Source organism: Ixodes scapularis, unplaced genomic scaffold (genome assembly GCF_016920785.2).
Source record: "Ixodes scapularis isolate PalLabHiFi unplaced genomic scaffold, ASM1692078v2 PGA_scaffold1__304_contigs__length_218370807, whole genome shotgun sequence".
Lineage (NCBI taxonomy): Eukaryota > Metazoa > Arthropoda > Arachnida > Ixodida > Ixodidae > Ixodes > Ixodes scapularis.
In genome coordinates this window covers 183,577,572-183,591,253 of record NW_024609846.1, presented here as the reverse complement: position 1 = coordinate 183,591,253, position 13,682 = coordinate 183,577,572, and positions in this window count along the sequence as shown.

The window sequence follows — 13,682 nt, the reverse complement described above, 5'->3', positions numbered from 1 at the left end:
ATCTGCCTTTTGATGTACTCTTCCCCATAGATGAAGAAAGAATAAAATAATTAAAACAGGGACAACACAACCACATCTTTGAAAGATGTGGTTGTGTTGTCCCTGTTTTAATTGTTTTATTCTTTCTCCATCCATGACCAAAACCAACACGCTCTTCTCCCAAGCATCTTCCCCATAGCCTGCCATTACCAGTCTTTCCCACTGGTTTTCTAGTGCCTCCGGTCCGAAATGCATGCATGATCTCACCAAAGCATCACTAATCAAAGATCTGACTACCCCGGCTTTTACATTTTTCGAGTGACAGCTACTCTTTGACAAAACCGGTTTTGGGTTTTCCTTCCATACTCCCAACAAAGACCTCGTTCCAAATGTAAACGCAGGTCGAGAAATTGCAGGACCTCGCCCCTTGGCCTCTCTAACGTGAATCTCAACTCTGGCGCCGCTGACCTTACTACTTGTTCCAATACTTGGTCCAACCCTTCCTGAACAGAGCAAACTAAAATATCATCCACAAATCTTTTCACAAAACACTTTGGAGACACCTCTTCTACCTTGTCATACACTTGTTGGTCTACCGTGTTTAAGTATATTTCCTCTAACAAAGGCGCTACAGACGAACCTATACAGACTCCCTCTTTTTGCACAAAATTTCGACCTTCGTATTTCAACACCGTTGACTTTAAATAAAGGTCTAGCACTGAAAGAAAACTATCCACCGCTAATCCTGTTCCTGATTGAAACTTAATAAGGTTCCCTTCCAAGGCAATCCTCACTCTATTCATTAGTCTGTTTTTCTCTAAAGAGTAATATAGGTCCTTGATGTCCATGAAGAATACCGCGCACTTCCTTCTGTGAAACCTTTCCATTACTTCAATCAACTCACTAGAGCTCCTTAAGGCAATTGACTTCTCCAAATTAGCTAACTTCAAACCCCGCTGTAAGAAGCATGAGACCACCCTCTGCCACGTCCCATTCTCGTTAACAGCGGTACGTAGGGGCATTTCAATCTTATGATCCTTCAAAAAGAATTTAAGGTTGAGCGTTGAACGCAACGGTTTCAAAACGCTTTTCGCTACCTCTTCCATGCTTTCCTCCCGAAAAACCTTGCAAATGCTCTTCCTCAGCTTCCCGATATTACCCTTCCATTCATTAAACAATGACCCCAACGCTTCCTCCGACTTCTTCTGAAAGGCCTGTACAGGCAAAACTGCAAACCTTCCTCTTTTATCTGTCTGAAACAGTTTTAACGAACTCCTTTCTAACTCTTGTTTCACCGCTCTCACATCCTTGAAATTCCTCCTATCGATGGGGTACGCGTTTCCCATCAATTTTTTCATGCGCCCTACCGCATCTTCGACAAACGCAAGTTTGTCGAAGATGCCTCACTATCTACACCCCTGGCGATCGAATGTATGTCAGAAAACACGTCGATTCTAGACGGCTCAACGTTTACACAGTACTTCGGACCTCTAATCAAGAACTCCTCCAATTTCTTTGACATCACTACATTTTCCGGGTTAATTATACAATGCTGTTGTTTGCGATTTCCTGTCCCCTGTACACACTTCTTTATCTCTGCCCCCCGAGAGTTCCACAACTTGAAACTGTCCAAAACATGCCTTCTTTTGACATACCACGCACGGTCGAAATGTGTCCTCATAACGGCGCTCCACAGATGGTAGTCTCCATGCCACCTGAAGTTCTTTCCGAGAAGAAGATTCCAGAGTCTGTCACAGGCGCTGTGGATGTCTTGAACCCGTTGACCTGTTCCAGACCTGTAGGCTTTGATGACCTTCCTCTTGTCCTTCCACGGTATCCCGGAGGCGGCCAGTTGTTTGAGGAATAGCGGGTCCACATACTTTTTCCGCAGACACATCCCGAAGAACGCAACGTCGGCTTCCAACTCCACCATCCGACGTCCCATCTTGTCCAGTGCCACGTACGCTTGGCTAATTAGAAAGGCCGGCGACGACGAAAACGTTGGTTCGAAAGAACCGGTAAAAGAAAATGGTAAAAAGCCTGCTTCAGGTACGATTAACGAGAAAAGAGTCAAAGTACAGGCTAGCTGGTGGAAGTCAACCATTTCGTCGTTTACCCTGAGACTGGGTTTTTTTAGAAGAGCAGAAGTAACAGAAAAAACAGACGGGTCTCAAACTCAGCTACAAGTTTATTTCAACAACCTCCTCTTATATAGTTCGTTCTCGTCCTCATCAACCGATCACATACGACTTGTCCTCTGCACCGTGACTTTACAGGTTCCACTCTATCACAAAAGAAGCGGACACTTGTTTTAATAAGAAAACCATAAAACAAGTGTCAAAACTACGCCATAGATTATAAGGCGCGCGCGACCGATGATAAACACCTTGCACTCCCCGCATGCGCGTCTATTTAAAGATTGCGTCTGCATAAGGTGCCGCGGCAACGGCAGAAGACGAAGTGTGGACTGACGTCGCTAGCCCCGATAACAACGCGAAGCACGTAGCGCTTGCCACATGCCTTTCTCGGTAAAGATTGGGGTTGCATAAGTTGCGGCAGGAACGCCAGCGTTCGAAGTCTTTCATATCTAAAAAAACGTTTTGGTAGAGTGCATTTACTTTTATTGCGTCAACCATTTGGTATATACCTTTTTGCTGTTTACAAACACCAATTGCCGCTTGCGTCCCAAGCGACTTCCGGTCGCACCGTCTTTGCTAGCCTGTTCAGCGTGCTTATGCCACCTGTGCTAGAAATAATAAATATTACACGGGCAACAATGTTGGAGATTTAAGTACTGTCTTCGGCTATACAATATTACATCTTGGAGGAGGCAAGCCGGTTCACAAAAATATTCAAAGCATTTTAACAGATCTTGCACTCCTTCCTTCTTTTGGCATTCACCTGGATAATTGGTGGTTAGAGGTTTCATCTACATCTCAAGCAGCGGTGTTAAGGCGAACCTCGATCATTATTTTTATAAACTGGAAGTTCTCTGGCCCGTCAAAACCTGGAACACCACTTGGTGGCGTTCGCCATAAAAAGGGTGTAGAGTTGCATAGTGCAGTGGGCAGTCGTTGCAAGTGATACCACAGCTTCCTTGACCAACCGCCTTCACATGAATTGGAGCCTCACCTTTTTTGTATTACGTTCAATGTATTAGTACACTAAATATAGACTTGACGTTCGTCGAAAAGTTGCTGTAGATAAACCTCTACGTGAAGGAGATGGAGCACAGATTTTTCCGGAAATGGGCTTCTGGCCCATGCCACTTTCAGCGTTCGCGTGTATGGCGAGTGCTGCACTCAGTCTCCGTAGTGTCGTCGATTTTCAAAGTCTGACACTCTCCATAGAAAGCTTTGAAGATCCCGCGTTTGATTGCGATTGCGTAAATATTAGAACGGTGAATACATACCAAGGTGGTATACATTTATTTATTTATTTAGTTGCCAATATTGCCAGAATTTTGTATGCAAACGCCAAGACAGAAATTGCATACAACAAAGATAACAAAAACAAACCATACCAGTGCAATACAGGCAAACTAATTTACAAAAAAAAAAACAGCGTTTCAGTAGTAATTTGTTAGAAATGATCAGGTATTCTGCATTGAGAACACATTTCGGGATATTATTTCATTCGCCTATCGTGTTAGGGAAGAACGACGACTGAAACAATGTGTTTCTACGCAGTGGTTTGGTGATTGTCAGTTCGTGTTTATTTCTTGTAGACCTCGATTCGTTAATTGCTGAATAATCAATCAGGCACAGTCGCAAATGTTTGTCAACAATGTTATAAAGAAACAGATGCCGGCCTATTTTTCGTCGTGTCGCTGAATCACACACTCTTGACAGGACATATTATAGTTCGAATATTGAAGATATAAAACTATAGCGATTGTATGCAAACCGTGAAGCTTTTTCTTCGCACAGCCTCAAGCACATCAGAAGACAACTTGGTGTGGGGCATAGCCTCCTCTATACTCACAAAGCCTGTCAGTTCGACGAAATAGTCATAGAGTGCCCGGTCGCAGATTTGGAGCGCGAGGCTATGGTAGCCCAGACCATCAAAGAGCCATTTCTCGTGGAACCTGGACGTCAGGGCACAGCCTTTGCAACGGCGAGGACCCAAAACACAATTGTTCGCTCGGGAAAAGTGTGTTTCGGCGTCTCGCCGCAGCGGGTCGCCAGTCGCGTGGCTCTCCTCTCATCCGTTGTCTGCCGCTCCACCTTTTTCACTCCGGTGGCCGCTTCTTCTTGCGATCTGCCAGGCTTTGTCAGTATATAGGAGGCTATGTGTGTGTATACCATATAACTTCAGCATATTCTAGCATAGGTCTATGTATAGGTCTATAATACTTGTTTCTGTCGTACAGCGACAAATGTTCCACTTTAAAATCTACAGGGTTTGCAAAGCTATCCGGGAGATAAAGGTTACATGAGCGTTTCAGGCTAGGTCAGCAAACGAGAATATATTTCTCGTTTGCTAACAGGTTGCACGCTTCAATGCCGCAAGAGTACAAATATAAGAATGTACAGTGAATTGTGTGAAGCACGCTGTGGCAGAAATAGTTCATTTGTTTGAATCAATGATAGGCGGACTAAACTTCACTTGGAAAATGCCTAATGATACTAGTATTCAGTTTCTGGACTTGCAGCTAATTTTTACTAGGGATCATTTGCGCTGGAGCTAAAATCCACGATCGAAAAGAAACCTCTTTTCTTTCAGCAGTTTTCCACTCGAAGCTTGTTAAACGCGGGATTGCATCCACCTGCATTCACGCAAGCATTACAAAAAACTGCCAGCATAGACTCCCGATCAGATATTTGCACAAGGTGTTCCACAATTCATAAAAGATGGTCGCTAGGCACAGGGTGAATCTGGTGTTCTCAGCCCCGTGCACACTTTAAAAAATATGCTCCGTGATGTCAAAACAAAAGTTTGTTTCGTGCTAAAAAAATGTGTAACAAAATAAACCGAATGCGTGACTAAATTGGTGTATCAGATTCCTTTCAGTTGCGACGAAGTTTACATCCGGCAGACGGGCCGATGTTTTAATGAAAGAGCGTGGAAACACAAGCTTGCCATGTGCAATAATTCGGATGGGCATATCGCAGAGCACTGCTAACAATGCGGGTGTGAACTAATCTTAGAACGCACAATGCTTTATAAGAGAGGAAATGAGAAGATGGCAGGGAAAATAATCAAAGCTTTCTGTATATAAAAAAAAAAAATCTGACAAACGCGTAAGCATGCCATTCATTTATCTGTATCATTTTTGATGGCTGTGTGATAGGAACTTTTATCTTGTTGCTTAGGGGTGTCTATTCCTTATGATGAATAACAGTTTGACGATGTTTTGTTTTACATTAAATCAGTTGGAATTTGCGCTTGTCCTTGTCGTACATGTGTCTTTTTTTTTTTTTTTTTGTTCTGTTCCAGTTTGCGCCTTTTAACCTTTTAATACTAGCACACGAAGGTAGGACCCTCAAACGTTACATTTCGAAAGCATCGGATCAATATTCTTTTTTTTTCAGCCCATTTTTCTTCTCTTTTATAGTACGTCCACAGTACGCCACCACGTCAGCTAAATACAGCTCAGGAATCGAGTACGAGGACTGCGGCACTCGTGGACTGCGCCCGGGAGCGGACAATCCGTCGGCGCAGAATCCGGCCTATGTTTGTGTCAAATTAGAGCGGTGACAGAAATAAAAGAATAGAATAAATATCCACGAATAGTGCTTGATATTGGCGAGGAGATTGAACTATAGGGGGCGCTGCGTTCACCAAAACAAATACCGCCTCCGTGGAAAACAACTCCGCCGTTACAGTGTGTTGCCGTTGGCTGCCGTGTTGTTGCCGCGTTCCCTGCAGGTTTGTTGGAAGATAGTACGCTCTTGTTGCGTACCGCAGTGCTCAGCGCATGTTTCAGAGCCTGGAATCAGCTTTCATCGCTTTCCTGCCGAGAAAAAAAAGCTAAAATCGCAGTGGATAAGTAAGAGTAGGGTAAGAGGTTGACTGGCGCACGAAGTGGTGTGTGGTCGTCACTTTTCAAGCGATTCCTTCCAAGCAAACTACGCTAATGGACGAGGCATGTACGCGCGGAAATCACGCCTACATCGACATGCGTTCAAACCTTACATTGTATTTTATAGGTAGTAAATATTCTGCCGGCAACCGGCACAACAAACCGAGCAAAAAAAAAAATGCAGGAAGTTTTTATTGGGTTTCGTGTAAAAGGAACAGCCAAAACGGTAACGTCTAGTTGTGTGAGTAGCTCAGTGGAAAGGTTTCCGTTTCACGTACCGTAAGCCCCAGGTTGACGTCCAAGTAAGCGAACCTTTTTTGTTTTTTTTCGTAAAACATTTGGCGATTTATATTTATTTCTTTCTTTAGCATAATCATTGCCGTCTGAAACTCCCGGCAATCTTTTTTTCCTGAGTGGTTGTGCCGGCTGTTTGAAAAATATCCCCACTCTATTTCATAACAGTGCACAACAAAAGGTTCTTGATGCGCAACGCCGTTCCGTCGGAGAATCGTCTGAGGGATCACACGACCTGGTCGTGAGGCTTCGGAAGCCACTGAGAAATGCTACTATCTCATTTGATCACTGTTTTATTCCAGGCGGGCTTTTACACTGGAACATATTAGGTAGCAGTTTCAGTTCGATATTGTGATATTTACGCAATTGCGTGAATCATTTTGCGATTCCTATAATTTCAATTGAGCAATGCAAATGTGCGTATGACTAAGTCCTCGTCGTGCAGAACTCATTGATATTTCATTGTGATCCGTGCATCTTTAAATAACAGATAAATTAAACTCAAAAAGACAACGTGTAACGTTTAATGCCAATAATCAGTCTAATTATCCACATTGTACATTATAAAGGTCACCAGTGTGTTCTGTATTTTGGCATTTCAAGAAAAACGTAATGTAATGACTATTTTGGTTGATGTTTTGGTGAAAACTTCTTCGGGGTGACGGCGCGCTCGATTACATGACCACATTTCAGCACGTCCTCGCCTTCAGCGAGGCACCTCTCGCTCTCGCCGATGTGACTGATGGTCGTAGCAAAAGACAGGGACACTGAGAAGCAATGCGCGTGTTTCGTGAATACTGTTTCTCCAACCTAGGAAGCGCACAAACATCGCCACACCGCGTCAGTCACGCACGACCTGGCGCGGGCAGCCGGAGCGACGCGGCCGATCGCGAGCGCCTTCGCGTGGGTTGGTTTTTGCTTCCAACGAGAATGCGGCAACATTTAAAGCAAGGTGAGACAAGCAGGGATTTGCTAACCCTACGCAGATGCTTTCCGAGCAGATAAATATTACCCGCATACCTTTCACGAACCTCAAGTCTTCGTCTTCCATGGCTCAATGAATACTAGCGGCGGGGTTGTTATCCCCGCAGAATAGTTCCTACGGCGGCCGCTAGTCAGCGCCACCGTTCGATCTCTTCCCCAATTCGAGATGGATGGATGGATGGATGAATCCGGCTGAGCCCTTTGGATCGGGTGGTAGCCTACGCCACCTAGCCATTTTGTTTTACCATTTAAGCTTAGAATATTTAAATGTGAAAACTATATTCACTCCGCACTGCAAAGAAAGTGAAGCTATAAAACCTTCTTGCCAACAGTTAATAAGAAAATACCTATTTTTTTTCTCTCTTTCTGTCACCATTCACTTAATCTTTGCTTGGTAATCTCTACTGTCTTGAAATCCACTCTTCCTTCGCTGTCTCTAAAACCCAATGGCTTTATTAAATCTATGTTGTCTTCGGTAGGCATAGGATGAAGCCCTTTACAGTAGAGTATCAAGTGCTCAGCCTTCTCGTCCCCCTTTCCACAAGCAGTGCACACTGTATCCATTTCCTGGTACTGCGCTCTGTATGTTCTGGTTCGCAGAACACCCGTCCTCGCCTCAAACAACCATGAGCTCGCCCTAGAATTGTCATAAATGCCTTCTTTGGCAATAACTGTTTTGTTTTAATCTATTGCTTTCCAGAGCCGTTTTTGTCAGCATTCCCTCTAGCCACCGACCTCTTTCTGTGGCCTTAACTTTCTTCTTAACTGAGACCTGCTCTTCCGTAACTCCACTATAGCGTAAAAACTTTCCTCTTAATTTCGTAGTGCGCTGTCTCCACTTTGTTTCTATACTCCTCATGTATAAATAGCTGAAAACCTTTCGTGCCCATTGCTCCCCATCCTTTTGCCTCAACCGATCCTCAAATTCTATCTTTCTCACAGCTTCCCTGCTCTCAAATGATGGCCATCCCATGTCTAATTGTACTCCCTGATTTGGCGTTTTGCAATGTGCCCCCAAAGCCAGCCTACCTACACCGCGCTGTTTTATTTCTAGTCTTGCATGCACTTCGGATTTCATGCATAGCACTGCGTTTCCAAAAGTCAAGCCAGGCACCGTGACCCCTTTCCGAATTTCTCTCACCCCCTCATAACTGTTGTAATTCCAAAGTGCTCTATGTTTCATTGCAGCTGCATTTCTGTTGCCCTTACCTATTATATACTTTTCATGCTGAATGAGATATTCTGCACCATCACATATCCATACTCCTAGATACTTGTATTTACTAGCTCTCTCAACTGTAATATTCTGTATCTTGAGCCTCTTAACTTCATTATCGTTAAAAATCATGACTGCTGATTTTTCACTACTGATTTCTAAACCTAATTCCTCTGCTTGCCTACCACAGACGCTCATTAATTCCTACAACTGTGTCGTGTTGTTAGCCATTAGTACGATATCATCCGCATACATCAATCCCGGTAAAGATTGCTGAATATTTTGGCCTAGCTTACTGTTCGAAAGGTCGAATCAGAGCCCACTTTTCTCTAGTCTATCCTCCAATCCTCTCAGATACAACATAAACAGCAAAGATGGTAACTGGCACCCCTGCCTAAGGCCTCTTCTTATCTCCATTTTAACCGTTGTTCTTCCTTCCCATGTTATGATCACCTTATTATCTTTGTAAATGTTCCTTTATATTGCTGTTAGTCCTTCATCTAGGTTTAAGCTCTCCACTGTCCCACAGGTTCCTTTGGTTCACATTGTCATAGGCACCCTTGATATCCAGAAATGAAAGCCAGAGCTGTCTGTTTTCTTTTTGCGCTATTTCTATACACTGTGTTAGAGAAAATATATTGTCCTCCAACCTTCTTTGTTTCCGAAATCCGTTCTGTAACTCGCAAAACGACCGTCTCCAGCAAAACGGACAACACCTAGCGGGAAAACACTAAACTGGCTGGAACAGGTCCCTTCGCGATTTCTGCTCGCCTCTTCTGGCTTCCGTGTTTCCATGCTGTCGGTGGTTTGCGCGACAGAACAGTTCTACTGGTGACTGTGTCGTAACCGTAGTATCGCCTTGTGACCCAGGTTGCTCTGCACGCGACCTATGGAGCCGCGTGAGCCAGACATTCTGCGCTTATCAACGTTCATCAGCTCTTCGTTTCCCAGAAGAAAGTCAAGCCTCTGGAAGTTCGCTGACGCCAACACGTCGCAGCAGGTTCGAAACGTGTAAGATAAAACGCGGGGGAATCAATTTTGAGTCTAATGCTTACTTGCTGGTGCCCCAGCGTTGTGCGTTCAGCTGGCACATGGCATGGCACGACCCGGATTCGACCACCATCTAATAAAAATTAAATGCAACAAAGTGGCAATGGCTTTTTTTATGCTAACTGTTCAGCTGGCACATGCACGGCACGACCCGGCTTTGACCACCATATTTGCCCGATAGTGGCGTCCCCTATAGGTCGCTGGAGTCGCGAATAAGCATTGCAAACCAAGCCCCTTGAATGTGATAAGAATTGAAATCTTGAGCCGGCGAATGAACATTAGACAGCTTGTTCTGACCAGGAGTCTGAAGAGCGGGCACCGCAGGTCTTCTTTGGCAAGATGGGTCTCGAAGCACGTAACCATTAGTTTCGTTGATTAGACCAAGAGAAGATTTTACTCTGTTTTCTTTTTCTTTTTTATTCATGATACTGTGTTTTGTAAAACTTCAAGAATAGTAAAGCAAAATGGGACTCCTGCTATGTGTTTTATTAACCTTCTGAAATATTTGGAGTCACAATGAAGTGAAAGTTTGAAATACAATTTTTGTGTACGCTTTAAGTTGATTAGAATGAATACAATATCTGAGATCAGCTCTTACCATAACACGCAAAATTGACCGGGAAACCGCCAGAGAAATATGCTCCCATAAGTGTTCTTTTCTCCTGTTACACTCCCAGTAGGAGTGCGACAACTAATGCTTCTTTAGGCGAAAAGAGTAAAGAAACGTTGCCTTTTGACTTTTTTCTTTGTTGTGTGTACATTTATGGGTGCCCACTTTAGCCAACGCCCAATCAAGCCCCGCCTTCACCGCCCCAAAGAAGGCCTCATAACGCAAGGTACGAAGGTTTTAAACCCTCACAGTCGGACGAATTAATGACATCGCCATGTCCTTTCACCGTTCCGTAGCCGACCAACCTCGAGCTCGACACCCCAGCTCTGCTCCGTGCCATCCTCGTCTTCTCCTCTCTTGGAATCCGCGGGCCCATGACCGGCCCCCTCACGGCCGCGATCCCCGCACACTAAGTTTGCTTTTATCATAGATTGTTCTTCATTTGTAAATATGAGATATCACTGCCACACCGCATCTTCACGTCGAGGATGATAACATCCTTGGCCTTAAAACCAAAGCAATCCTAATCAAACGCTAAACAAATCAGCCGAGGTGAGGTGAGGTGAGGTGAACAAAAACAAAACCAGAAGGTCCAGCAACTTTTATCGAGGAGTGTCGATATTCTGAGAAAGAGCCGCTTTATTGTCTGCAGAGACATAGCTTTCATCGTTAGGCGGAGGTGAGATCAGTTTCGGCCACCGCTCGCGTGTGAAACGCACACTATTTAAAAATAGTTTTCAATGAGAAGGTTATGAACGTCCAGACAAATTTGCAAAAGACACATATACTTTATTAGACAAGCGTTACTGGAAGAGGCTTCCCTTATCAAATATGTAGTCTGTAGTGTTCACTAGTTTAAAAAAGACAAATCTCTTACAGAAAGACGTGTGTGTAATACAACCTTTCTCCCTATTAAAATTGCTCTCAAAGTTTTATTAGAGTACGATAAATTATAAATGTAACCGAGCTTAATCGGGGGTAAAAGAGCATGCCGGCATTCCTAAAAAAGGGATTGCATGTTTCGCGTTTTCCCAATTGCTTTGCTGCAGAGAGCACCGTGTTTCTGTTAGCCGTTAGCTGCCACCACATCTGCGCAAACAGCTCGCCAGTTTACTTTATTACACGCTCGAAAAATACTCGGATGAAAATGTCATCCTTGTTTGAACAAAAAGAGTGAAAAAGAAAAGCCTTCATGCATTTTACTAACATCACCAGTGCTCTCCTCTTCACTTCGAAATGTAGATGTTCGTTCACCCGCACACACACACACATACAAAAGGGCTGTTTTGAACAACCGAAATACTAAAAAGGTATGCAGCAGGTATATCTCAATAGGAGAGAAACCACGCAAGTTTCATTTTCTAAAGCCCCCCTCTTGAATTCACGTGCTTTTAAAATAGATAACCGCAGCAAAGAAAAGACGGGCACTATTAGATTTTTACCTGCCCCGCAGTATGCCGCAACGTATTCCGCCTTGTCTTGCGCGGCTGCCGTTCGTGACATTTTTGTGTTTTTGTTCGTTGCTTTTTCAGTCGGTCGCTTCAATCCCGCATTGAAATGAAATCCACTCGCTCTCGGCTTATTTCTTAAGCGGTACTTCAGTATTTTTTGTCGCGCGTTTCTCGGTTGACTATTTTTGTTTGTTTGTTTTTGTCCCTTGTTGTTTGACGGAAATCAAGGTTGCCCGATTCGAGCGCACCTTTGTGGGTATTACTAAAGCATAACAGGTCAACCGCATAAAAAAAGAAAGGGAAATAAGATATTGTTTATTTGTTTTTGAGACAGATTTGATGTCATTTAGCTGGAGCGCTATAACTTAGGGCTATCAAGACAGAAAAAAATGTTGCTCAAATGTAGCCTTTTCAATAAGTTGACCAATTTGAAATAAAAAAGAAAAAAAAGCTTTGTACGGGGTGAGCCTCGTTGTTTTGAGTTTCATTTAACTGCTAGTATAAAACCAATCTGTAGTAGTTCGATGGTCGATGTTAACGCGGAAGCGTGGACAGTAGTTGAGAGGCTGTTAGGTGAAGATAATGAAAAACACTACTGTGAAAAAAACAAAGAATAAATAAAAAATACGTTATATAAGGGATAATCAACTTTAATAAAAACAAAACAGTGTGATTGCGAAACGCTCTGCGTTTTATAAATTAACCTATTTTGACATGAACTGTCTTTTTTCTAGCCTCCTATCGTATCATCACTAATTACATGCTCGATGCACCGCGGTCGGTGACAGTACCATCCTAAGGTTCCTATGCGGCGGAGGAATGTACGTTGCCCACTTTTAGAGCCAGGCACAAAAAACAATTTGATCATCCACATCCGAACCGCATCCGAACCGTAATCCGTGCACTCATGTTACACCATTAAATAAAGCGTGAATTTAAAAGGAGTGCCTATATGGTACCTTATGTGTCCTTTGCTTATTTTTGCACACGAATTCTTCGAGTCATAATATGGTATAATTTATTTTATAGAATTGTTCTTGTATCTGGATAGGGTGTTTTTACCGTCGTCATACCGTCCACCATTTTGTTGTTATGGGCAGTCTGGCGCGCGCAGAAGGCAAGCACTCCAAAGATTAACATCACACCCTCAGATTGATAGCAAAAAAAAAAAGATATATTTTATTAAGTTGACAGCTAACAACAAAATGGCGGATTGACGTCATGAGAAGAACATCATCCAGGGACATTCCAAGCAGCTAGAAAGATGACTGAAGTTATGAGATCGTCATGGGGAGTTTGCGACGTTCTGCCAATAAAATGCCAAAAATTAAATAACTTTTTTTTTCTCCTTTTTTCATTTGTAACATTTCTTTATGCAGACGCGTGTTTATTAAACAAGATAATTAGTAAAAGACAAAACAATAGTAAAAATACTGGGAGTGCGCAGGCGAACTGGTGGTAGCTAATCATGTCGTGCACATTGTGAATGTATATGTTCTTTGTATTTGAAAATGCTTTCAACAAAGGAGATATCTGCGTAGAAGGGGGTTGCTAGTGGCTGTGTGGGTACCTATACACTCCGTGCGGGAACTATAGGGGGCGCTTTGAAAAACGCGCGCAGCGCCGCTAGCGGAGGAGCTGGCGTTCGACTGTGAGGCGCGTTCAGCAGCCTGCGGCGCCTTTTCGCATGCCAAGCTGTGTCGACGGAAGCGCGCACGGACGAAACTTTTGCTTTTTGAGCCGATAAGTCGAGGGTGACGTTGCATGAGTACTGGGGTAGACCTAAGAAGGGCATCTAGCTGTTCTCCACTTCTTATATATTGAGTTTGAGTCGTTATTAGGGGTAATTTCTCTAGTTGCGGCCGAAAAAGGAGTTGGAGCAATTTTCCGAAAAACAAGACGGCCGCCACCTGATTGCTCTGGGTGGGAAATTTATTTCGCTCGTCGCTGTAAACCTAGGACTGCTGGAACGATGATATTTGGAGGCGAGTGAGATGTTCACTAAGTTTGTGCACGAAGAGTGCCAAGTTTCTTTAAGACAGCAGGTGTGAAAGTTAGGTTTCTAATGAATAA